The sequence below is a fragment of the Pongo abelii genome, chromosome 4 (assembly GCF_028885655.2).
Source record: "Pongo abelii isolate AG06213 chromosome 4, NHGRI_mPonAbe1-v2.0_pri, whole genome shotgun sequence".
In the NCBI taxonomy this organism is placed as follows: Eukaryota; Metazoa; Chordata; class Mammalia; order Primates; family Hominidae; genus Pongo; species Pongo abelii.
Window position 1 is genome coordinate 29,447,105 of NC_071989.2, and position 27,986 is coordinate 29,475,090.

The 27,986-nt window shown below is 35.9% G+C and overlaps 1 pseudogene; it reads left to right on the top strand.

Moving 5' to 3' along the window:
• The first annotated feature begins 12,411 nt into the window (after window positions 1–12,411).
• Window positions 12,412–27,986, top strand: part of LOC100443004 (succinate--CoA ligase [GDP-forming] subunit beta, mitochondrial-like) — a 45,794-nt pseudogene continuing 30,219 nt past the window's right edge.

A 27,986-nucleotide genomic window follows, 5' to 3' on the forward strand; every position in this document is an offset into this window, starting at 1 on the left:
TCAAAATTATTATGCTGCAAGTAGCCAATCTTATGGGCTACATGTGGCATAATTGCATTTATAAGACATTCCAGAACATTAAAACATATGGGGTTGGAGAACACACTAAAATTTATGAAACAGACCACAAGAAGTCAATTTTTCTGCATGTACCTTAAATACTATTTTTTAAAAAAGTTAAATATTAAAAATAAAATAAGGTGGCATGAAGAATTTTATGAATATATGTGATCACACTTATGCGGGGTTTTAATACTTTCTAAAAATAAAGAAGTTGAGGGGAGGCTCAGGTTGTTAAAATTAATAAAGTATTCAGGCTATATGATGTTTGAAAGTGATACATCTAAAATAAAACAACATAAATGTAAAAAGTAAAGAAGTACGGCATATAAAAACAGCAGGGAATAACAAGAGAGAGACAGTCAGGGAGAAGTGGGAGGGATTAAACAGTTGAAAGGAAAGTCAGAAAATATTAACAAATACCCACATCCACACAAATTGGTCAACCTCATTTTTGAGTGTATGAAATCCTAAGCACAAAGCACATATAGGATTCAACAACACACTACAAGTGTATTACAAAATAATTAAGTAGGTTTTAAGAAAAAATTGGAGAGATACTTTGAACAGGTTCTACAAACTATTATATATTTAAATTTACAAAAATGTTATGTTTCCATAGTTTATTCTATTTAGAAAACATTATATTCCCAAACTTAAATTGTGTTGATTTTTTGGTAATTTAAAAATTTGCTTTTATATTAAAGAAATATTTTTGTTTCTCAATAAACTTCTGCTGTGCCTTCACCAAACACGTAATTTTGTATCCCAGAAATGAATTCAACCTAGAGTAGTTAATATAAGAGAATCTAAAAGTAGCCTTGGAAGCTTTAGTTATAAAAACTATAATAGGAAAAACTAATTACTCTTATTATATTGGCATATCTTTTTCAGTGAAATAGATGAGAGTCATGTGTTTACGTAGGATTCTTCAGTGCACAGGTATTAAATTTTACTTAAAAATTAGATGAGATTAACAAACTATGTTCAACATATTATACAATAGTATGAAAATGACTTCAAAATAAAATGTCAAAAATAAGATAGTCAAAATTTTTTAAAAAGATGACATGACGCTTTCACATGCATTTACACAATTCATGCATTCATTCAGTAACTCAATATATGTAAGAAATATAGAAACAATGTAACATGCTGGCATTGTTTATGTATCAGGTCTAAGCCTTGATAGACAGAATTTTATAAAATATTTTATATTTTCATTTGAAGAAAATGTTATAAACACATAAGATTTGAAAACAGTAAGCACAAAACACAACAATCTAAGGTTTTGTCAAGAGCCGCATAAAAGCATTGAAAATAAATTTGGAAATCTTTCTGCAGGGTAGATATTTAGACAGAGTGCTTCCAATGGCTGGAAATCATTAGAAAGCCAAGGCAAGGTGCCCATGGTCATGCAGAAGGGTCCGTGAAGGAACCACAGCTCTGCAGTGTATTCTCTTGGATGATGACAGAGGCCAATTGTTTAATGATACAGGGACTGATGTGGTCATTCGATAAAGTTCAGTGCTTTAGATATGATTGAGATAGAATGAGTGACTCTTAAGATTATTCATACTCAAGAGGAGATCCTTTTGTTTGTGTGGTTTAAATACTTTCTGCAAGCAAATTCTTTCTTTTTTTTTTTGAAAGAATGATAGGTTTTCTTTATAAGTCAGTATGAACTGAGTAGGAATTACATATTGGCAAAAATCAGTGAGCCAAAAATCAAACCAGCACATCAAATTGCTCTCTAAACTGAACTAAACCAAAGGGTATGTGGCTTGAGTCGTACCACAGAGAATGACCACTTAAGATCACCCGTGTCAGGTGTTCTTCCCTTGGAGAAGGAGGCACTGGCAGTGTCAGGAGGACACTCCTGGAGGAGCCATCCCGTAAACTGTGGGATGATAGTGCACCCCTACTTATCACCTTCCTAAGACTAGCAATGTCAGAATGTCAGAATGTTCAGTGACACTTTACTCATCTCAAGAGTCTAGACATAGGCTCTGGGCAAAAACAACTTCCCACACCTCTTTGCTCTCTAACAACAAAGTTGATCTATTTCATTCAAAACTTGGTGGGTCCTTGGAGCTCAGCACACCACACCCAAGACACACAACAACAGCACCAGCACCACACATAGATGAGCACCAGGCTGAGCATCTGATGTGGGTATCTAATGCAAACTAAGCCTCAGTCAGGCACTACTGTTCCCATTTTCAAATGGGGAAACTGAGGCACAGGGCGGTTGTGTAGTTTGCCAAAGGACATGCAGCCAGAGAATTACGGAGGAGGAATTTGAACCCGGGCTTCCACTGTGGCTATAAACCATTACACTAAACACTCTCCTGCCATAACTAGTGACTGATCTGATCTGATCTAGAACATATGCCTCTGTGACTACAATCACAGGTCCTAAATGCATTTTTGTCTATACTCCCTTTTCCATTTATTTTGCAGATGTTTACTGAGGGCATGCTACCTGTCACCACTGTCCTGGTGCTAGGGACACAATCAGTGGTGAGCAAACTCTTACTCTCCTCATAGAGCTTTTTTTTTTTTTTTATTGTACTTTAAGTTTTAAGGTACATGTGCACAACGTACAAGTTTGTTACATATGTATACATGTGCCATGTTGGTGTGCCTCACCCACTGACTCTTCATTTACATTAGGTATATCTCCTAATGCTATCCCTCCCCCCTCCCCCCACCCCACAACAGACCCCACTGTGTGATGTTCCCCTTCCTGTGTCCATGTGTTCTCATTTTTCAATTCTTACCTATGAGTGAGAACATGCGGTGTTTGGTTTTCTGTCCTTGTGATAGTTTGCTGAGAATGATGGTTTCCAGCTTCATCCATGTCCCTACAAAGGACATGAACTCATCATTTTTGATGGCTGCATAGTATTCCAAGGTGTATATGTGCCACATTTTCTTAATCCAGTCTATCATTGTTGGACATTTGGGTTGGTTCCAAGTCTTTGCTATTGTGAATAGTGTCGCAATAAACATATGTGCACATGTGTCTTTGTAGTAGCATGATTTGTAATCCTTTGGGTATATACTCAGTAATGGGATGGCTGGGTCAAATGGTATTTCTAGTTCTAGATCCCTGAGGAATCACCACACTGACTTCCACAATGGTTGAACTAGATTAAAGTCCCACCAACAGTGTAAAAGTGTTCCTATTTCTCCACATCCTCTCCAGCACCTGTTGTTTCCTGACTTTTTAATGATCACCATTCTAACTGGTGTGAGATGGTATCTCATTGTGGTTTTGATTTGCATTCCTCTGATGGCCAGTGATGATGAGCATTTTTTCATGTGTCTTTTGGCTGCATAAATCTCTTCTTTTGAGAAGTGTCTGTTCATGTCCTTCACCCACTTTTTGATGGGGTTGTTTTTTTCTTGTAAATTTGTTTGAGTTCATTGTAGATTCTGGATATTAGCCCTTTGACAGATGAGTAGATTGCAAAAATTTTCTTCCATTCTGTAGGTTGCCTGTTCACTCTGATGGTAGTTTCTTTTGCTGTGCAGAAGCTCTTTAGTTTAATTAGATCCCATTTGTCAATTTTGACTTTTTTTGCCATTGCTTTCAGTGTTTTAGACATGAAGTCCTTGCCCATGCCTATGTCCTGAATGGTATTGCCTAGGTTTTCTTCTAGGGTTTTTATGGTTTTAGGTCTAACATTTAAGTCTTTAATCCATCTTGAATTAATTTTTGTATAAGGTGTAAGGAAGGTATCCAATTGTAGCTTTCTATGTATGGCTAGCCAGTTTTCCCAGCACCATTTGTTAAATAGGGAATCCTTTCCCTATTTCTTGTTTTTGTCAGGTTTGTCAAAGATCAAATGGTTGCAGATGTGTGGCATTATTTCTGAGGGCTCTGTTCTGTTCCATCGGTCTATATCTCTGTTTTGGTACCAGTACCATGCTGTTTTGGTTACTGTAGCCTTGTAGTATAGTTTGAAGTCAGGTAGTGTGATGCCTCCAGCTTTGTTCTTTTGGCTTAGGATTGACTTGGCAATGCAGGCTCTTTTTTGGTTCCATATGAACTTTAAAGTAGTTTTTTCCAATTCTGTGAAGAAAGTCATTGGTAGCTTGATGGGGATGGCATTGAATCTGTAAATTACCTTCGGAAGTATGGCCATTTTCACAATATTCATTCCTCCTACCCATGAGCATGGAATGTTCTTCCATTTGTTTGTATCCTCTTTTATTTCGTTGAGCAGTGGTTTGTAGTTCTCCTTGAAGAGGTCATTTACATCCCTTGTAAGTTGGATTCCTAGGTATTTTATTCTCCTTGAAGCAATTGTGAATGGGAGTTCACTCATGATTTGGCTCTCTGTTTGTCTGTTATTGGTGTATAAAAATGCTTGTGATTTTTGTACATTGATTTTGTATCCTGAGACTTTGCTGAAGTTGCTTATCAGCTTAAGGAGATTTTGGGCTGAGACAATGGGGTTTTCTAGATATACAATCATGTCATCTGCAAACAGGGACAATTTGACTTCCTCTTTTCCTAATTGAATACCCTTTATTTCCTTCTCCTGCCTTATTGCCCTGGCCAGAACTTCCAACACTATGTTGAATAGGAGTGGTGAGTGAGGGCATCCCTGTCTTCTGCCAGTTTTCAAAGGGAATGCTTCCAGTTTTTGCCCATTCAGTATGATATTGGCTGTGTGTTTGTCATAAATAGCTCTTATTATTTTCAGATACGTCCCATCAATACCTAATTTATTGAGAGCTTTTAGCATGAAAGGCTGTTGAATTTTGTCAAAGGCCTTTTCTGCATCTATTGAGATAATCATGTGGTTTTTGATGTATTGATAAATTGACAGACATACCCAGCTTGTCTCCCTATCTGTTTTTCTCTCCTCCTTTCCTTTTATCTCTCTCTCTGTTTCTCATTCTCTTTCTCTCTCTCCCAGCACGTGTGTGTGTGTTGATTTTAACTGGCCTCCTTGATATTTCACAATATAGAACAAAGAGTGAATGAATAATCTTACAATCTAGTGAGAAACAATACATAACATCTTTAAATAAAGCTCTTGCTATTATTGGCTATTTAACTTCCAATAAAGCATAATACATAATTGTTAGAAATAACGATAGTACTCAAATATTCATTTATTTAAATGAAGTGTGACTAGAATTAAGAAAATATAGTTAGTAGTTCTCTATTACCCATTAATATGTTTATGAATAAATCATAACCCCCAAATTATGTTTTATATTTGAAATATAAATAAAATTATATATGATTATTTTCTGAATTTGAGAATAAGAGCTGACAAACGAAATTCCTAGTCCATAAATCCAGTCTTATGTTTAGAAAAAGAAAAGTGCATTGCAGTTAAGAGACTTGTTCAAGCAAACCTTAAACATAATTAACCTGGGGATTCTGGGTCTCTGACCCTTTTTACTAAGCTTACTCTGCTGAACGGCATTTCCAGGGGTAGAGAGCTGTTATTTTTTAGTGTAACCTACTTGTGCTCTGGATTAAACCTCTGAATTGGTTGAGTCAGTGAATTTTATGGCACTGTGGTGGTTCCTTTCCCACTAGTGCAAGTTCCTATTCTTTCAGTTCCTAAACACGGCAGACCTGTGCCTGCCCTTGTCTAGTTTGGGTTCTCAGGCTTAGTACAGGACTCTTCATGTCAAACTGTCAGCGTAACTGAAAAACAAGTCATAATCTGACCCTGTTCCCAATTATTTCACTAACGACAGCAAACTCCACACTTTTGCAGATATTTTCAGGTCAGAATCAGACAAAAGAACTTAAAAACAGTTTGAGAAAATAAATTAGAGATTTTTAATTCTCAAAACCTCTAAAGAGATATTTCATTACAATAAAATAATATAAATAAAATATTTTGGTGTTCTTCACAGGCCATTAGCACAAGCTCTGCCTTGAGTAGGTGTTGAAGAGAGACAAAGCATAAAGTATGCTTTTGCCCCCAAGTACATTACAATTTTTAAAGAAAGAGACCTAAAAAGAGAATTTTCTCGCATAGAAATAAGAATTATCTATGCACTGTATAAGCAACAAGTGGCATACAGTTTATGTATTGAAGAGATGAGAGTAATTGAATTAAGCTTATTGAAAAATACATTTTAATACAATATATAAATGTGGTTTTCCCAGATAGTGATATAACCAATGAATGTTTTCTCAATATGTGTAAATAAACGTTACAGTTTTACCTGTCTCCCTTTCATATTTCCACTACAAATTAATAGTGATCAGACCTTTCTGAAGAATAAATATTATATTATACTATTTTATAACTAAATATAATTTCATACAGTTATGAAGTAAATGTTTATTTTGTGATGTTGAAATGATAGTGACAACAATTCATTGAATTATTACTACATTATTTACTACATGTTGTTTTCCAAACTAAACACATTATGTATGCTTCCTCAATAAACCTTAACACATCTCTTTTGATTGAAGACTCTGAGTCTCAGATTACATAATTTATCCAAGGTCAAGAGATGATCGGTTGCTGAAACAGAGTTTGAATTCAGGTCTGTATAACTGCAACACCTTGTCCTTAAAATGTTGCTATAATTCATTCACATGTATAATGGCATTTTCTATGTGAAACTGTGTCATTACTGGAGGGCTACAATACACTTGAAAGCATATGTTAAAATAGGAAAACAGTATTTTAAAAATCTCTACATTAAATCAGGAACTGTACCAAAATATGAAAATAAAATATTACTACATTCCTTCCATGTTACTTCCTAAGGATATTATGTGTAACAATGCTGGACAGGATTGTAAATCATATACAGAGATTAACTAAGGCTCACCAATCATTCAATGTCGTAGAGCATTCACTTGACTGTAGATAAGATCTTCTAAGTAACAAGACTTACTGTCTTATAATATAGATATATGAAGTTCCACATTACTATACAGAATAAGGCAGACAGCAGATGTTCCCAGTTATACATGGTGACATTAACATGACAAAATTCACATCAGCCCCGAAACTCATCTAAAATTCCATTACCTCATTATTGATTGATTGCTCCAACTTTAAATTTACTTGGGATGAAGCTGACTTACATGTCTACTTTGTCTATTTATTCCAGAATGTTCTACCTGTCAAAATGAAGGAATCCGATGATTTTCTTTCAAAAAAGAGAATAGGTATACTGACTGGCACAGTTGCCCTTGATAAAAACAACAAATATGCACAATGGGCTTATTCATCCTGACAAAGACAAATTACACATGTAACAGTTATGCATGTAATTAGTTCTCCATGACTAAAATAATGGAAATACTTTAAATTTTACCAAGGTGTTTTGTACCCTTTTTCTATTTTTCTTTTTATAGTTTGATCCAAACAGAAAAACTATAAGGGGGAAACACCACTGTGTCTTAAATGTTATATAAGTGTTTTGAAAATTCCTAAGGGGAAAAATTGAAGTACCCCTGAGGTATTGTTTAATTGCTTGTTTTTGAAGATGGTATGGTAAGTGAAGTGTTGAAGATGGTATGGTAACACCTGTTGGACTTCTTTTCATTTCCAACTTGAGATAATACAACTGTACATACTTTTCCCTGATCACAAAACTATTAGATTGACTCATGTGAATACAGACATGTGTCGTGTATTATATTGGGCGTACATCTATTGCTGCATTTTTCAAAATAATTTATTCTCGTAAGTTAATGAATAATCAAATGCTATATGATTGAAGAAGACTGATGGGGAAGGGGCTTATTAATAAGAAGATACTCTTTTTTATTGATAGATGGAGTAAGCTTCAAAAGTCATAGGAAATATTAAATGCACTTTGAAAGGTATACATTAATCAGATCGTTGAAAATGAGGAACTAGAATGTCTCAGCAAGGTGAATTACTTATTTAAAGTGTGTTGTTCAGAAAAGAATAAATCATATTCAACAGAAGATGCATGATTCATTGTTACCATAGCAAAGAATTTTGCTTGGTATGAGTGGGCATATTCCATAGAATTCAAAGGTGGAACAAGTAATTTAAGTTGGTTGTTGTGGAGACAAAATAGTATGGTCAGCCATCATTTATTGTGTGCTCACTTGGCTACGGCACATTTCTAATTATTTTAATTTTTTAACTAATTTAATTCTTCTAGGCATCCTAGGAGGCACATAACCCTATTTCACAAAAGAGATAGTAGAGAAAACCAGCACCAGTGCTATTATTGTCTGCACTTTGACCATTACCTCCAGTACTACCACCACTGTCACCCTGGCCTCCTACTACCCGATCCACTGTCACTACTACTATGACCACCTCCACAACTACACTGCTCAGTACTACTGCCATGATGACTAGCACTTACACCCTAGCCCACTCCAACACCAACACCAGCATGACTTAAGCCATCAGCAACTCTTCTTTGGGTACAACAGCTTTGCCCTAATTGGTCCTCCACCTACTATTAATACTCTTTCAAGTTACTTTCCACATAGAAACCAAAGAAATCTTCTAAAATGTAAAACTCATCATATAAATGTCTTATTTAAAAATCTAGTGACTTCCTATACTATTTAACAATAAATTCAAATTCCCCACCATGCTCTACAAAACTCTATACGATCTAGCTTTTGCTCACTTCTCCAAATTATATCTGGTCATCCTCACCTTCCTTTACCTTATCAAATAAGTTGTCTTTTCCACTTGGTCTCAAACACACAAAGCTCACCTTACCTCAGGAACTTTCAAACTCATATTGCTCTGCTTGGAGTAATTTCTTCCCGACTTTTCCATGATTCTCTTACTCACTTTATCCAGGGGTCTGTTAAAGATTTATGTCTGACAGAATTCTTCCCTAAACAAGTACAAAAATGATGCCCTTGTCCCTGACCACATGGCCTTCCTTTCCTTTTAATTCATGACCCTTTTAAATTTTCTATGTAGCATTATAATACTATTATGTGAATAACTACGTTGTGAGCTATTACAGTGGGCTAGGCCGTGGAGGTTTAGCAATGAACAAATGAAAATAAAAGAAAAAAGATGCAAACTCTACGTTCACAAAGAATATATTCTAATCTCCAGAGAGAAAACAAGAACCAAAAATAGTATTTAAAAATTCATCACATGTTAGAAATGAAAACAATTTCTATATGGCATTGCAATTTATAAGAAATACTTCAAGTTTTCTTGGACCTATTGGGTCACTGGGACAAGATCATAGAACTATTTGTGTTATGTATTTTAATTTGACTGACTTCTTTTGCTTTGGAGTTCACTCAAAAGTGAAAGAGTTTGGGGTCACTAAGGAAATGAATCTGAGCAGCACATTCCAGTGTGATATTTGTTGTTTCCAAAGGCCAAACATTGCTCTCCACTTTTAAAAATTAGTGCTACAGGATGTAAGAACCAACAAATTATCTTTTATCTGGAGTGGAATTCCTAAAACATTCCAGCAACTGAACACCCAGAAATTCAGAAGTGTAATATATCTGTCAGTCTCTGTCTTCTGTAGATTTTACCAAAATATACAGGGCACCCACTACTTGTTAACTTCATTTTATAATTAGCATGATGCAATCACAGTAATAGGTGATCATGGTACTCCATAGAATTGTATATATATATATATATCTCCTTACAGGCAAAACTGACATGTTACCTTAAAATTTACACATTTCTGTGACTATATGGCAAAAAAACAAGGTCTTGTCATCTAAAAACTTTTTAAAATACTTTATTTGACTGTAGAAAAATAAATTCCTAGATAAATATCTGTATACCAAGTGCCAGATATATTTACTCAAACACACTGAAACATAGCCAAACACATATGGAGGAGGAGCTAAATATGTTTAAGAAGATCAAATAAAATTATGTAATTCTGTCTTTTGTAAGGGCAAAAGAAAAATAACAATAAATGATACACACTTTGCACATGTTTGATAGTGGCACTACTGGCTACAGTTTTCTCAGACATTTAGGAGGAGTTTTCATTTACTCTTTTGGTAGAAAAAGAGAGATTACAGAGCTTCCACTTGACTCTCTCTAACCATGAATTAGAAAGGGAATGTGTAGATACTGTAAGTTGCTAAGCAAAATAATTCTAGCTCTATATTCAGTAACTGAGTACATAAGCACAATGTTTAGGATCAAGTGGATGCACCTTGAATTGGACTTGATTAAAAGTTACGTTAATTGCCAGAACCCTGTTAAACACCTCTATGGGCTGATTGACTGTGATACACCAGCTTCTCACATATTTGTGTTAGCTAGGGAGAGTTTCCAGTAATAATTGATTTTTCTAAGTAGTTCTCAATCTCCCATCTGTAATTACTACGACAATTGACCTTAGATACCTTTAAAGGCCAGAAGGAGTATTTACAGCAGACCTCTCATGTTCTCACGTGGTTCTTCCTGATGATAACATCCTTAAGTTTCATTCAGGAAGCTTTAGGACTACATAATAGTTGAAGTCTAAGAACTGGGTGAGACACCATGGTGATAGTTCAAGTCTGGAATATCTTCACAATGTAACTGTATATAAAGCCCTTTCCTCAATTATACATTTGATGCATAGTAGGGCCTTTGAAGTTAGCCTGGTAGTTTTTGAAAATCTGTAATCTATTGTTCCCAAAGTCTTTGAATACTTGTTATTTCAAACTTATTTAGCTTTTGTTTGCTCTGGGATAGGGCAATCAACCACACAGTGAATATAACTACTAGTAATGTATGAGCAACCATAGGGGTCAGCAAACTACAACCTGAAGGTCAAACTCAGCCCACTACCTGTTTTTATAAATAAAGTTTTATTGGACCATAGGGCTAGCCATTTATGTATTATCTATAACTCTTTTCTGGCTACAATGGCAATGTTGAATAGTTACGACAGGAATCATTTGGTCTCTAAAGCTTAAATATTTACCATTTGGCCTTTTGCAGAGAAGAATTATCCACCCCTTAAATAGTGCATCAAATTCAGAATGTCAAGTATAAATACGCATATCTCTTCTCTTGCTATGTGGTGTCCTTAAGACTCTAAAATCCCAAGGATTTCTTCCCATAGACATTCTTGACATTTTTAGTAATATCATCTAGCAAAATCTTGCAATTCTTTTGCCATGAGACATAATAATTCATATGTCTGCTCCACTTCAACCACTTCCAAGCAAACAGAAGCTAATTTGAGTCTAAAACTGGGGGCCATTAAATGAGGCCATGGTGAGGGCTGAAGAATAAGGACATGCCCAAAAAGTCCCTTCCCAAGGTAGGTTATTGTAGAGCATTTAAGCAACATAGAAGCACACACGGGAGAGTGGGAGAGGAATAACTATTGGTGGCAACAGAAATTCAGTGAGGTTTGGGGGTGGGCTCTACTGTGAATGGTCTACCTCCTATATCACTCCATGCCTATTCTCCAGGTCACATACTTTTACAATAATTCCCTGAGTTTCAAATAAAAGGGTTGGTGAAGCTGACAATTCAAATAGCATTATAATTCAGCCATCTTCGGACCTGATTTGGGGCTACTTACAGCACAGCTATGGACAACTCCTACTTATCTGATCATCCCAAGAGTTGAGAAATTAGGGAAGGCAGTCATTATCTTTCTCTAAAGCTGAGTACAATTAGAAGAAGTTAGCGTATCCCACAGAGCTTGTATTCCTTATGCAAATGTCATAACTCTAGAAATTGTAAGTATAGATGTATTACATCAGTGACCATAGTTGAAAATTTAAATAATCCTTTCATGACTGTCTGCCAGGGACAGCAAGAATCACATCCTTTCAATACAAGATGAATTCTTTCGCCCTGGCAATATAATCAGACCAGATAACGAGACCTGGATTTTCATTTCCTTGAGGCTCCATTGCCTGTAATTATGTTTGGCACCAATTTTTAACATGATGAGGATTCTTTAAAAAACAAAAACAAAACAAAACAGGGTCTCACTCTGTTGCCCAGGCTGGAGTGCAGTGGCAAGATCTGGGCTCACTGCAACCTCTGCCTCCCCCGTTCAAGTGATTATCCTGCCTCAGCCTCCTGAGTAGCTGGGATTACATGCGTGCACCACCACACCCAGCTAATTTTTGTATTTTTGTAAAGATGGGATTTTACCATGTTGCCCAGGCTGGTCTCCAACTCCTGACCTCAAAGTCATCCGCCCTCCTGGGCATCCCAAAGTGCTAGGATTATAGGCATGAGCCACCACACCCAGACTACCACAAAATTTCTTTAACAAAATTTTAAAAAGTAATGAAAAAAAGAGGAAACTAATTGAAGTAAAAATGGAGTCTACTAAAAGACATTTGGATCTTTGGGTGGGCCATGAAGTCAGTCACAAATGGCCACAAATCCCAACATGGGGAATGTTCCAGTGAGGATCCTACAACTGGCAAGGCTACAACTGGAATCACCACAGCTCACCCTCATGATGCTAGCACTGGAGGTCAAAACGTTTTTCATGTCTGGCCTTGAAGTCCAGGTCATTCTGCCATTACTCTTACGAGAAAAGATGGATGTGTATGGAATTTGCCTCCTATATTGCTCTTTTCTAGATGAGTGTCCCATAATTAGAATTTGAAAGACAAGATCACTGCAAAATATTTTAGCTATTAAAGAAAAAGGCCACGAAAGCAAATTTCTGACTTCTGCTTCGGTGAAAAATGTCATGACATGAGAGTTTTTTCAAACATAAATAAGAAGTGTTCAAAACTTACTGTGTAACTAAAGGCATGACAAATTTTTCCTACGCCTTTTGAAAAAAGAATGGAGCAATAAAACAGAATTTTGGCATCTTTATAATTGTTTTAGTGTATTTACTCTAGAAACAATAACGTGTTTGCTACTCTTGGGTGAATCATAAAAACTCCACATCTGTTCCTTAAAAAATTTGACATGATCTGGTTCAGTAATTTTTACATGGTGATTGTTGTTCTTCTTTAAAACATCAGTGAACATATTGAAATGCAAAAGGCACCGACTCTCTTTCTATGTTACAGAGTCACTTTGATTTCACATTTATTAGAAATAAGTGCCATATTTCTAATTTCTGTATCAGGTTGTATTTACATCCATATGGTTTAAGTACTAATTAAGAAGCTTTTATGTAAATCCAAGGGAAACCTGCTTAACTCACAGTTAATTCTGTACATATATTCACAAATATATATGTGTATGTACATATTTTTCTTTCTTTAAACATAATGACCAGCTAAAATGTGTGTTATTGATCAAAAACTTTTAACTTTAATCAATTTTAATAGAGGACACAATTATCATATAAAATAATTGGAGTTGAGGAGAGTGGACAATCAGAATGAGTACATTATTTTCTTCTCAAAAAATGCTCTTTCTGTAATGGGCTTGTTGGAAATAGAAACCTAAAAAAAAAAAATAGGCCATGTTTGACTAATTCTTGGTTGCTATTTATTCCTCTTCTTACCAATTTAATGTGCACTGCAGTATCTAGGCTTTGAATTCTTTGAGTAATTAACTTGTTCATATGTAGTAATATTTTGCTAATGGAACAAAGCAATTCATCTTAAAAAGCAAAAATTGTTTTCCATTGTAATTGTAGATGTGTATGTTTGTTAACTTAGCTATGAGCCTCAGCTTAGAATATTAGCTCTGACCTATGAGTTGATCAGGACAGGTATATATGGCTTTTGTTTCTTAGTAACTATTCCTCTATTGAATATATTCCCTTCTTTCATGTTTGTATTTTTTGCCTGAGAAAAAAACAATTGGCTGATAATATACCTAGTACTAGTTATAAGGCAAGTATAACTAGCTAAACCTGAAATTCAATGTTAAAAATGTTTATCATTAGCACAGTTCTTAACAGACCATTAGATTTAAAGGTAGAATATATATGCATATATGTGCATGTATTGTATATAGGAAAAAGATCCACTCCTGTCCACTTCTATCACATACACCTGCATCTGGATCATTAAATTAACATCTCCTTTAAGTTGAACCATATGAAATGACTGATTTTTAATGTTTTTAACATATATAAAAATCAATTTCTTGTGGTTTGATGTAATAAATCTAAAGCCATAATCATTCCATAGTTATATCATGGTCATCACCTCAAATCAAAAGTGATGTCTTTTTCTACTCAAGTTTTGGCTGCTATAACTGCAGCATTTAGTAACAATTAAAATGTATGTTTTATAAAATGGAAAACTTAAAAATGTCTCTTTGAAAACACTTTCTATCTATTTACTGTCTATTCCACATATTCATTTTTATTGAAAAATACACATTTCTGTCATTCACCTGATCATCACCTCCTTCATTTGCTGTGAGTAAATAAAATGTACTAAGGACATCCTTTGTGTTGGAGTTAGCCCCCAAGTAAATAATATCCCTGGAAGGCAGTACAATTTTAGGAGACATGTGCTTGCAAAAGAAGTAGAAGGAAGACAAGGGAAGTGTAAAATTGAGATTAGTTTAACTTGGATAGTATTTCCTTTCTAGCATGAAACATGAGAAAATAAATTTAGGATAAGTCCCAACAAATAGCTTACACTTAATTCAATCTAGGGACAATTTTCTGTATGGCTGCATTTCAAATATTGCATTTTCTTCCCAGTAGTTTATTCCATTTATATAATTGGTTCAACTATGTCAAAATAATGTTTTCTAACGGGTCTCACTATTTGTTTCTCTTTTACCCATGGAAAAAAAAGTGAGATATTATGCATACTTATTCTGGTTATGAATGTAGAAAATAGTTTGAGAGCAGCTGTCATGATACTCTGAAATCTACATCCCTTTTTCTCCCCTCATCTGTTACCAACTAAAAGACTGTTTTCTTGCTCTTACTGCTGGCCCTTTTTTGCTCACTCAGGACCTTTGCTTACATGTTGACTGAACATCTTCTTACACAGTTTTGTGTTTTTGTCCTCTGCTTTGTGGTGGGATGAACTGGTCATCATTGATTATAGAACATCCCATTAAGAACCTAGCCATGGCGCTGGCCAGTGTGAATAATTCTTCTTCTCATTGCTGTATTCCAGCTCATGCTGGCCTAATCACAGAGAATCAACTTTTAAAAGCATAGTGAAGTATGTGTAAGAAGCTTCCCAGAAAGTGGCCTTAGACATGATTAACTCCAAATGTTTCCATTACTTGTATAATTTTCTGCATACATGAATGATGTTATTGATAAAGATTACTTTTTTTTAATAATTACCATGATTTAGTTTGCACATGAAAATGACAGTACTGTGATATCGGTCTGTTTATACTGTATATTTTGGACATTATACCATGTATATGAGTTATCTTACTATTTTATAATTCCAAGAATGTGATGCATACCAAAGCCCTGAATGTCCTGTTAAGAAACTGTTTCACAGTGGAAATGGCGTGCACACTTTCTCCATTTTCACTGTAGCTTATTTTATCTCAAGGAGGGAAATTAGCTATTTACAGATGAATTGTAATAATTTCAAGTCATCAGATTATTGTATGCCTGTTAAGAGAATTTCATATACAAAAAAAAAAAATAAGACATTCAGAAACTACTAAGAGATATACATTAAAGCAGAGGTCAATACAACTATATAAAAAGAAAGTAAACCTTGGCTGAGTACAGGGGCCCACGCCTGTAATCCCAACACTTGGGGAGGCCAAGGCGGGAGGATCACTTGAGCTCAAGAGTTTAAGACCAGCCTGGGCAACAGAGATTTTGTCTTTAAAAAAAATTAAAATTAAAAAATTAAGCAAGCGTGATGGCACACACCTGTAGTCCCAACTACTCAGGAGGTTGAGGCAGGAGGATTGCTTGAGCCCAGGGGGTGGAGGTTTCATTGAATGGAGATCGTGCCTAGGCACTCCAGCCTTGGTGAAAGAATGAGACCCTGTCTCAAAAACAACAACAACCAAAAAACAACAACAAAAGAAAGTAAACCCATTTCATCAAATTGGCTGAGTTCATTGCAGCGTATTCAGGAAACTATTTTCTCAGTTGCCAACACCTTCAAACACAGTATATTGTTGTCCTATAGATATTTGGTTACTTTAAGTATCTTTTTTAAAGAGTATATATATATATATGTAAAATATATACTCTTAAATATATATTAAATAAATATAAGTATATATATATAGTTGAATTAAACTGGAGTAGGGTTTTGCTGTTTTGTTATATATATTTATTTAATATTTATTTAATTTATATTTATGTAATATATATTAAAGAGTATTAATATATATTAAAGTAATATATATTAAAGAGTATATATATGAGTATATATATACTCTATATTATATTTATTTAATATATATACTCTTAAATATATATTAAATAAATATAAATTAAATAATATTAAATATATATATATATAACGAAACAGAAAAACCCTAATCCAGTTTAATTCAACAACCTCACATTCGATTTCAAGACTTTTAAGCCCTTGTGATATGGGAGCTGGGAAGAGAAGGGTGTGGTCGCTGGCTAGGGCTCCATCCCTGGGCCTATGCCTATGGACCTAGGTGAGGACAGGCATTTCTGTGTTCCTGCCCAAATGTTGCATTTCCCAAGACCACCCTGGCCTGCCATGCCACCATCCTGTGCCAGGAGGCCATGGACCGATGGAATGACTCAGAGTTTGGCAAGGGCAGTCAGAGGAGAGCCCAACTGTTGAGCAGCCCGACTCCAGGGGAAAACCACCTGCCCACTCCATCTCCCCTCTGGCTCCCCAATCTGCTGAGAGCTACTTCCACTCAATAAAACCTTGCACTCATTATCCAAGCCCACGTGTGACCCGATTCTTCCAGTACAACAAGACAAGAAACTGCAGGATACAGAAAGCCCTCTGTCCTTGCGATAATGCAGGGGGTCTAATTGAGCTGACTAACACAAGCCGTCTATGGAAAACTAAACTAAAAGATCACCCTGAAACACACTCCCACTGGGGCTTCAGGAGCTGTAAACTTTCACCCTTAGACACTGCCATGGGGTCAGAGCCCCACAACCTGCCCATCTGCATGCTCCCCCTAGGGGTTTGAGCAGGGGGGCACTGAAGAAGAGAGCCACTTCCCCATTGTACGCGTCCTGTGAGGGGGATAAGGGAACTTTTCCTGTTTCACTTTGTTCCTGTTTACTCTTTGGTTGGAGACCTTAAGTCAAGCAGTGCTATGTGTGGCTTTAGCTTGCACTTTGTTCCTGTTTATTTCATTCCTCCACTCTTCCTGTGGCTATCTCCTCCAGGACAACGGATTGGAGGAAATGGAATTAGATAAAATCATGCAAATTCTGAAATCACTGGTGCTGCTGTGGTCTGAACATATGTACTATTCCATTTTATTTTATGTATTTTTTTTAGGGTAGGCAAGGAAGTGTTGTCTCTTTTTCTATCGCACCCCTTCATAAAATTGAACTCTACTACCATTTCTGTTTATTCCCTCCAGCTTTTTTTGTTTGTTTGGTTTTGACAGAGTCTCACTTTGAGTAGCTGGGACTATGGGCATGTGCCACCATACCCAGCTAACTTTTTGCATTTTTAGTAAAGACGGGTTTTCACCTTGTTAGCCAGGATGGTCTTGATCTCCTGACCTCGTGATCTGCCCTTCCCCGCCTCCCAAAGTGCTGGGATTACAAGCTTGAGCCACCGTGCCTGGCCTCCAGCTTTTCTTTTCTCTTTCTTCACCAGAGCAGTCATTCTCTGGGCAAAAGTTGCCAAGATGACTTTTCATGTATGAATCTAAGTGATGTCCACACAAAGCACAAAAATAGCATTATGACTCTTTGCCAGATTAAATGATAGAAATGAGTGAGACCTAACTTATCTCTGTCCTTCCTCCTTTCCCTGAAATCTCGAGTGGATACCTGATATTGCTGAAGCTTTTCTTTTTTTCCTTCAAAAGGCAACTATTTTAATTATGATTATAGTTGATAGTCATAAAGAACATTTGGACTCCATGATCTATACACCCCTTGATGTTCTCAGCTCACTGTACAATAAGATACCTGCATTCTCATAAACTTTTACTCTTATATTACCTTAGCTACTAGGAGAACACTAAGGAAAAGAATCTAAATTAAAAAAAATTCAGGGAAGGACTCTTAGGGGTGATTATCACTAAGTTGTGTTCGGAAAATAAACAAGATCAACCAGGTTAAAAAAAAATAATAAAACTAGTAGAAACAAATAAAGGAAACTATATCCTGAGTTCTAGTCTAAGAATTTCAAGTCATTCTTTATCGCACTTTCTTAATTGTCAAAATAACTGTAATATCTACTCAGGCTGCCATTTTATAGGTGATAAGCAACTACCTTAAGCCGTGTGACTTTCTGGAAATTTGCCAGTGATGCTATTCTATTTTAAAGAAAAATTATACACAAATTGCCTATATATTAAATACAAATAAAATATTTTGCATATCAGTATCAATTATATTGAAGGGCAGTAACATTCAGTTCAATTGATAACTCTTCTGCCTGGAGCTTTATAATAGTAAATTTAACAATTTTTCTTTTCCTTTAAGAGCATAGAAAAGAGAGTTAATAATTCAATTTTAACTACAAATAAACAAATAACTCACGTGTTTTTTAAAAATAAGATCCTGTAAAATGCTCAGAAAATTTTATTTAATCTCTTAATAAGTGGTCCATGACGTAGTTACTAGAATACAAAGCTACTTTATATATCAGTCAATCTGACAGATACATTTAACGTTAATCTAGTGTTCACTCAGGTATACAGAAGGATTTTCTTCATAAAATGTGTTAATCATTATTAGAAGTTTTAGACATTTAGACTAAAAAATAATTTGGCTACTCTGTGGTATAAATCATTGATGTATGATAAACATATACTTATATTGCCACATTACTATAATATCAAGTCATCATTATCCATAACGCAAGATAAAAACGTATCCTGAATTCTGAGCATTTGATAACAGTCATAATTTCCTAGAAAATAAAAACTGTTAAAAGCAAAATAACAGCTGTTTATACTCATGTCCTTATAAATCAAAATTCATTTATTTGCTTTGAGTGAGACCATAGAAAAGAACTTGTTTTAAAAACAGGTTGTCTTATACATTGGATTTCAATGTATGCTTTCAATTTTGGTGAGGACTTATGAATTAAAAATAGTTTTAAGAGATCAAAAGGAAAAAAATAAACAGTAATTTGAAGTCTTAAGCAATACCAATATAATTGCTTATTTCATAACAAATTGCTATGAAAAATTCATTTGAATTAACTACCTGAAACATTCAATATGAATTAAACTCTAGAAACATAAAAATGTTCAAATTTGTCCTTTATGTCTATAATGTACTTTTTAATGTTGGGTTCATGATTCTAACATAAAGCACTAGCTATGAATAGGCCATTTATAGATCATGTAGAAATATTCTCATTCACCATACTCAATTAATTTTCTCCCTTATTTTCCAGACTCTCAAGTAGAGAGATTAACAACATAACAAAATTAATAACATACAAAAGCACACTTCTTTATTGCATATCTTTTCTAACTAAAAGCAAATATATGTAAAACTTGTGAAGGTTCTTTTTTGCAAAATGATACATAAATTTGTTGGAATGTTTTCAATTCTAGATACACAGTTTTTGTTCTGTATTTCATCTTTAAAGAAGATAAATGCCTATATTGTAAGAAGAGACATATATTGCGAGCTTTTTCTTTTATCTATAGCGAATAATAAAAAACTAATAATAATATAAAAGGTGACCGTAAATAAGTATAATCTGAGAATGCATTAATATACAGGTATGTGTACATATATAGCACATACATACTGTGTATATATAGATTAGACATTTCATGGTAGATATCCTAAAATATTTATTGTAAAGCGGTGGAATTTTGTTGTTTCTTGCCCAGGAATATTTACTTTTGTATGAATGTTTTCATGTTATTAGATGATTGATAACAGCATATTGGGTAGCTATTTTGAATAAGAAATTCCTTGTGTTTAAACGTGAGATGATAACTTAGATACAAGGTAGAATGTTGTATTAGGGTTCTCCTGAAGGACAGAACTAATGGAACATATATATTACATATATAATATATATAATATATTGATCATAATATGTTCAATATTCATAAATATTCAATAAAATCAATAAATCTTATGTCACATGATAAAGGAGAAAGGACATAAAATGAAGATTTTTCTTAGTATAAGTGTATATATGCACTAACATGTTTATAACAAAAGGTGGAAATACTCATGACAGTTACAATCCTCTTTTCTGCAGCTGGTCACATGGTCGTAGCTGGTATTGGTGACTACCTTCTTCTACTACTCATTCTGTATTCCCTTTGATTTCAGCAAGCACCTCAGTAGGTCATGGTTTTTTTCTTGGTAGAGTGACCGAAACCTTCATTTATGGTACTAGTAAGAGATGCCCTACGGGATCTCCTATATTCCAAGTATACTCTTCCTTACCTCCGTTGTGGAGCAGTAGACTGATTTCATCTTGATAGTCAGTGTCAATCAACCCAGCCAACACTGTAACTCCCTTTTCAACCTGTTGATTTAAAGGTAAGAAGAGCCCAAAGTGTCCAGATGGCAATTCTAACTTCTAGTTTAATGGAATTGTTGTTGTGTCTCCTGGTGGCAGCCTTCCTCCCTCTGGAACTAAGACCTCTAAGCCAGCAGAATGTAATGTTGTAGGAAGAGGAAGCAAAAATTTTGCTAATAGAGCATTACAGGTGTTGGTGTGTGGTGTCACTTCGACTTCCACCCCTTGATTCCCAGACCCCTGAATCCTGGCTATGAGAGAAACAGTGGCATATATTGGATCCTGATTCAGAACATACATGGCCTTCTGGAGAACCTTGCCCCAGACCTGCAAAGCGTTGTCGCCTAGCTGGCATTGTAATTGTGACTTCCAAAGGCCATTCCATCTTTCTATCAATCCAGCTGGTTCAGGATTATGGGGGACATGGTAGACTACTGAATTCCATGAGCATGAGCCCACTGCCACACTTCTTTAGCCATAAAGTAAGTGCCTTGGTCAGAGGCAATGCTGTGGGGAATACCATGACAGTGGATAAGGCATTCTATGAGTCCACGGATGGTAGTCTTGGCAAAAGTATTGCCGTTCTCCAAGATCCATCTGTCTTCTGTAGGGGCCAAATGAGAGAGTTAAATGGGGATGTGGTGGTAATTACAACCCCTGTGTCTTTCAAGTCTTTGATTGTGGCATTAATTTCTGCAATCCCTCCAGGGATGCAATAATGTTTTTGACTTACTATTTTCCTAGGTAAAGGCAGCTCTAATGGCTTCCATTTGCCTTTCCCACCATAATAACCCTCACCCTACCAGTCAGGGAGCCAATGTGGGGATTCTGCCAGCTGTTGGGTATGTCTATTTCTGGCAGTGGGGAAATGAGCATAGGATGAGTCCAGGTACCAACTGGCACCACTGTAAGTCAAACCTGAGCTAAAACTCCATTAATTACCTGACCTCCATAAGCCCCTAATTTAACTGGGGGAACCGCAATGATGTTTTGGGTCCCCTGGAATCAATGTCAGCTCAGAGCCAGTGTCCAGCAGTCCCTGAAATATCTGATTATTGCCCTTTCCCCAATGCACGGTTACCCTGGTAAAAGGCCAGAGGTCTCCTTGGGAAAGGATGGGAGAAAGATTCACTGCATAAATTATCAGGAATGTAGTGGAGTCCTTCCTCAAGGGGACCCAGCCCCCTCTTCATTCAAGGGGTTCTGGGTCTGTACACTAGCTCAAGTCTGGAAATTGATTGAGGGGCTGTGATTCTCTGTTTTTATAATTCAAATTAGCCTTTTTTCCATTCAACCTAGAAGTTTCCTGTTTATATAAATTAAGTAGGAATGCAGTAGGCTTTCTATCAATTTCACTTCTAGGAACCCCATGATTAATTAGCCAATGCCAGAGCTCTACAAGAGTCAGACTATTCTGATTGTTGCTTTGACTCTGCTGTCCATTACGGTAGCTATGCCCACCTTGCCTTTCATGGTTGAGTGCCGCCACTTGGACCCTGCCACCTTGGGATCCAATTATTCCCATTGTATTTAAATTTTGTAGTTGAGTGACTGCAGTTCCCACTGTTAGATCTGACATACAGAGAAAAGTAATTACAGGGCTCTTCAAAGATGCAGGTGCTGCCCTCACAAATCTATTTCACAAGGCATTGGTCAAGGTATATTTTTTGGACCCTCCCAGTAGGTCTAAAGTGACTAATCCACTCCACCATCCCAGTATTCCTAAGCCTTTGGATTCCTTCCTCTACATTAAATCAAGGGCGATCAGGCATTTTCAGCTCACTCACAGTGGACCATGTTTTAATACATATTTCAACTAACCAAGCAATAAACTATTAGAATCTTTTTTTTTTTAACTCTCTTAACAGCATATTAAGTGCAGAGTCCCTACTTAGTGGGCCCAAATCAATAAATTCAGTCTGATCCAACACTATGTTCCTTCTACCATTATTCTGCACCCTTAATATCCATTCCCAGGTTTGTTCTCCAAATTTCTGTATAAATCACAAAACTCAAGAAGTTGTTTTCGAGTGTAGTGCACCTCCTCATGGGTCATGCTCTCAACCTCACCTCTAGGGGCCTGCCGGGACTTTAGTTATAGGTCTAGTAGCAAACAGGGATGTTGGCGGTAGCTCCTGAGGAGAATCAACATTATCTTGCCTGGCAACTGACTCAGGGGAAGCCATCAGTGTTGCCTCAGACAGCTCAGAGTTTATCTCCTCAGACAAAGGTGGAAAGGAGGATGGCACCATGGGTTGGGGAGGGGGTTATTGCAACTAATGGGGATGGGGAAGCTGTTTCTTCTGGCAAAAAAGGTTCATCAGAGTTTACAAACTCAGTGTCTTCAGCTTCATCCAGGTCCTCCTCTATGTCCCCATTCCAAGTAGCAGGGTCCCATTCTTTTCCCATGAATGCTCTCACTTTAACAGTAGACTCCTGGCAAGGCTGTGCAGGCACCTTTAGTTGCAAGTCAGCCACTCTTATAATAAGAGCTTGTGTCTGTTTTTTCCAGAAGTTCAGCTCTTTCTCTGCAGGAGATAAGACTCTCACTCAGGGCAATCTTAGCAGATTTGAGGCTCAGTATCTGCTTCTGAAGCCAGGAGATAGAATCCCTGAGTTCATCATAGTCTTTCATCACTTTGTCCACTGAACTTGGCAGAAACCAACCAGCTTCATTATGCTCCTTGATTCTCTACATATGGTCAAAGGTATTAAGTATAGAGTCACTAAACTTCTTGCTGCTCATGAGCAATCAATCTGGAGTGTCAAATACATTTATTTTGTATAACTCTTTAAATAGTTCACGGCAAAGACTATCAGTGTTCTCTGTACTATTAGCAGTAGAGTCCCTAGCATTTTTAAGTCTAATCATATTAAGCAGCAACTCCAGAAACCTGAAAACCAATGATGAACTCCATCCTTAATATTCTGTTCCTCTAGAACCACTCCTGATACCAAACTCTGTATTAGTCAGGGTTCTCTAGAGGGACAGAACTAATGGAATACACACACACACACACACACACACACACATATGTATATATGGGAGTTTATTAAGTATTAACTCACATGATCGCAAGGTCCCACAATAAGCAGTCTACAGGCTGAGGAGCAAGGAATGCCTGTCTGAGTTCCAAAACTGAAGAACTTGGAGTAGGTTCGAGGGCAGGAACTTCTAGCATGGGAGAAAGATGTAGGCCAGTCTCTCTTTTCATGTTTTTCTGCCTGAGTTTTATTCTAGCCAAGCTAGCAGCTGACTGGATTGTGCTCACCCAGATTAAGATTAGGTCTGTCTTTCCCATCCCACTGACTCAAATGTTAATCTCCTTTGGCAAAACCCTCACAGACACACCCAGGATCAATAATTTGTATCCTTCAATCCTATCAAGCTGACACTCAGTATTAACATCATAGATGTTAAGTTTGTGGAAAAATGATGTGAAGAGTAGCAATTGACAACTTTATTCTGCAAAGGAGATTAAAACCTGTTGTATGACACAGTTTATTTATACTTCACTGGCTCTTTTTTATTGAATTTGGTTCATTTTCCTTTGTATTTCTCTTATTATTTCACCTGCTTGACATTTCTATTTGTTGTTATATGTAAAAAATATGATTCATTAAATATATCAAAGAAAGCATTTTCAGGTATAGAGTTGAAATGAGACTTCCTTTTTCAGCTTTTTCATAATAAATTATCTTTCATCTTAATTCTTTTGGATCTCAATAGTATATGCATTATTTCAACTCAACTTTGTGGAATAATATATCTGACATGTAAACTATACTGAAATTTATAGCAAGAAATAGCAGAGTTCATTTTACTCAAGAAAGCCACAGCATTTCAATTTAAAGGTACCTAATCGAATCTTAATGTAACTGTGCTTTAATTTAATTTCTGTTTTAGACTATCTTTAATCAAATCCAGTTGAAACTGTACTTGGGAAGAATTTTTGTTGTGAGTCATTTTATATAAATATTTGAGACATCACATCATTTTTCCTGAATAATTCATTGCTTTCTATTAGTAAATATAAATTTGATATAAAATTGAAATATGAACTTTCATTACACAATAAAATTATAAAGCTATTTACTTAAAATTATTGACTAGCAATATATTAAGAATGCATTATATAACATTTAGGAAAATAATTTTTGAAGTAATTGTATCTCAATTCATGTGTGCCTATTATTTATAAATTTTTAAATATTATACATCATAAACATGTCATTTAAAATATAAATTATTCATACTGATGAAATAACAACATGGCAAAATAACACACCATGCTCCTAATGAAGTGAATGAGTAAAATTAGACCTTTTGTTGTCCAGAAGTAGTGGGCATGGCATATCAATTTCTTGAAAAATGTCTATGGGATATTCTTTCTTTTATTCTTTTTAAAAACATCCTCATTAACATTCTGTGACTTGTGTCTTTCCCTAGTTCTCTTGTTTAAGGACGTAATCTATTTGAAAAATGAAAACACTTTCATGCTTGCAATATTACTTTAAATCATTTCTAACTCTTTATTATAACAATTAGTCACTAAATCTTGAAAAATCATTAATAGCAATTTTTTTACCTATGTCAATTTTTATTGATATTGCCAGCATGATGGCTGAAAAACTTTTAATCGGAATGTAACTGCATTATTGCAATAGATACGTAACTAGTCATTTGCTTTCCATGTCTGCAAATTAAATAGGTTTATACTTTGTTTATAAGAAAAAGTTCAAGGCGTCAGGTGACAGAAATACACCATTCAGGCCGTGGGCTGTGGTTGATGCCTGCAATCTCAGCACTTTGAGAGGCCGAGGTGAGTGGATCACTTGAGATCAGGAGTTTGAGACCAGCCTGACCAACATAGTGAAACCCCGTCTCTACTAAAAATATGGGCGATGTGGTGGGTGCCTGTAATCCCAGCTACTCCAGAGGCTGAGGCAGGAAAATCGCTTGAACCTGGGAGACTGAGATTGCAGTGAGCCGAGATTGCACCATTGCACTCCAGCCTGGACAACAAGATCAAAACTCCGTCTCCAAAAAGATATATACCATTCAAATTATTGTTATTCTTCCTCATAAGTGCTCTAGTATTCTGCAAGTTTCATTGTACTAAGTGCAATTCAGTCTCACTTCCACAACTCTACTTATTTTCTCCATTGTAAAAACTCAGACATGTTTATCTGTGTGTGTGTGTGTGTGTGTGTGTGTGTGTGTGTAGTATTCATCTGTCTAGAACCTCGACCTACATTTTCATTATAATCAAAATGCTATCCTAAAGCATCAAGAATTCCTGACTACAGCGCTTTTCCTGCAGCTAATTAGGTTACGAATGTGCCTAACATCTCGCAACAATTTAATTCATCTCTCCACTCTCTAGATGTTATCTTTACTCATCTTTCTTAACATCTTGCTCCATCAATTTTTCTCTTATAACTCTCGTACACTCAGTGTTGCTATTCTTTTGTACTATATCTCTTAAACAATAAATATGGTCCAGCCAATGACATACTTAAAATAACAACAGGAATAAGGAAAACAATAAAACAATAACAATTCTAAAACTTCATATCGTCCATGGGTCTGTATCTCTCTGTGCTTATGCAGCCATATTCTCAAAAAATATATATGCTATCTGCCTCTAATTTATGCATCATATATTTTTAAAACTATCATAGTTAATTTTGTACCTAAGAAGTAAACCTAATCGTTAAGTTTAAAAGACAACAGCAAAGGATGTCTTTTAAATATTCATTTTACTGGAACTTTATTGATCATTTGACATTTTTGCAGATTTCCTCCTTGAAATCTTTTTGTTTAAATGATATTAATTATTGTCTTCTTTTTGGTTCCTTTTTAATGACTTTAGATTACATTCTTAAGAATTTTTATTCTCCTTCTGCCATATAGAATCTATGGTCTTACATAGAATAACATCAAAACCCCAACTGTTTCACTCTAAATGTTCTAGATAAGTGACCTTTTCTAGACTTCAGACTTCACTGGCTAATACACAGCTTTCATTAAAATCTTAATTGCCTGGCCTGGCGCGGTGGCTCAGGCCTGTAATCCCAGCACTTTGAGAGGCCGAGGCGGGTGGATCACGAGGTCAGGTGATCGAGACCATCCTGGCTAACACGGTGAAACCCTGTCTCTACTAAAAAATACAAAAATTAGCCGGGCACGGTGGCGGGAGCCTGTAGTCCCAGCTACTCGGGAGGCTGAGGCAGGAGAATGGCATGAACCCGGGAGGCGGAGCTTGCAGTGAGCCGAGATCGCGCCACTGCACTCCAGCCTGGGCGAAAGAGCGACACTATGTCTCAAAAAAAAAAAAAAAAAAAAAAAAAAGAAAGAAAAAAAAGAAAAAAATCTTAATTGCCTGCTTAATTTTATTCTAATTCTAACCATATTTCCCTATTTAGATTTTTTAAAAGTTGCTTTTAACTCATAATGCACAAAGTCTGAATTTACTAACTTTCCTGCCAGCCTTGTCCCCTATGTATTCCTAATATGACCATCATTAAGTGTAAATAGAAAACTATTAAACATCGTAGACTTTATTATCTTTTTTGCACGCATTTGAAGGGTCCCATTTTCATCTAGAAGCCTTCCACTATTTTCCGATCTATTCCTTCTGCCTAAATTCATGAAGTTATCATTTCTCATCTTTTACAATATCCTCCTAGTTTTTCACTCTCACTCAATCCCAATTCTTGTCTGAAGTAAATATCCATATCCTTCACTCTACCCAGACTGATTCCTATTGGTTTCCTGTGAGTTGGCAATAAAGCTGACATTTCTACGTCACACAAACCCCTTCTAGGTTTGCATTATTTCCACCTTTCCCAACCCAGTCCTTATGATTTTCCACACTCACCCTTCATACTTGGTTACAGAAATATTTGCAGCCTACCCAACTGAATTTGCACATGCTGGACTTGCCCTTTCTTCTCCTTGATTTAATAAATATACTCATCCTTTAAAAGTCAATTCAAATGCCAACCTCCATAGGGAGCTTCCACTGTACTTTCAAGCAAAAGAGTCTTTTTCCTGTAGTCCCAAGGCACCTTATTTGTCTCTATTAAAGCAATTTTAGGTGACATTTATCAAACAATGACTCTGGAGTGGAAATTAGGCCCCAAGGAAAGGTCAAATAACTAGTAACTTTTGGGACAGTTTTCAGTTTGGATCCCTGACCAAAACATCACTCCCACCCCAAACACAAATACAATCACCACTAAGGAATTCTGATGCTTACTTATTGCGTTTGCTATACATTTTTTACTTGTCTGGGCTTTAATGATCTGAAATATTGGGACCGGATTATAATTATCCTTGTTCTATCAGCACCTAGCACAGTTACTGAAGCCTAAGGGAAGAATATTAAATGTTTTATCATTGATTGAA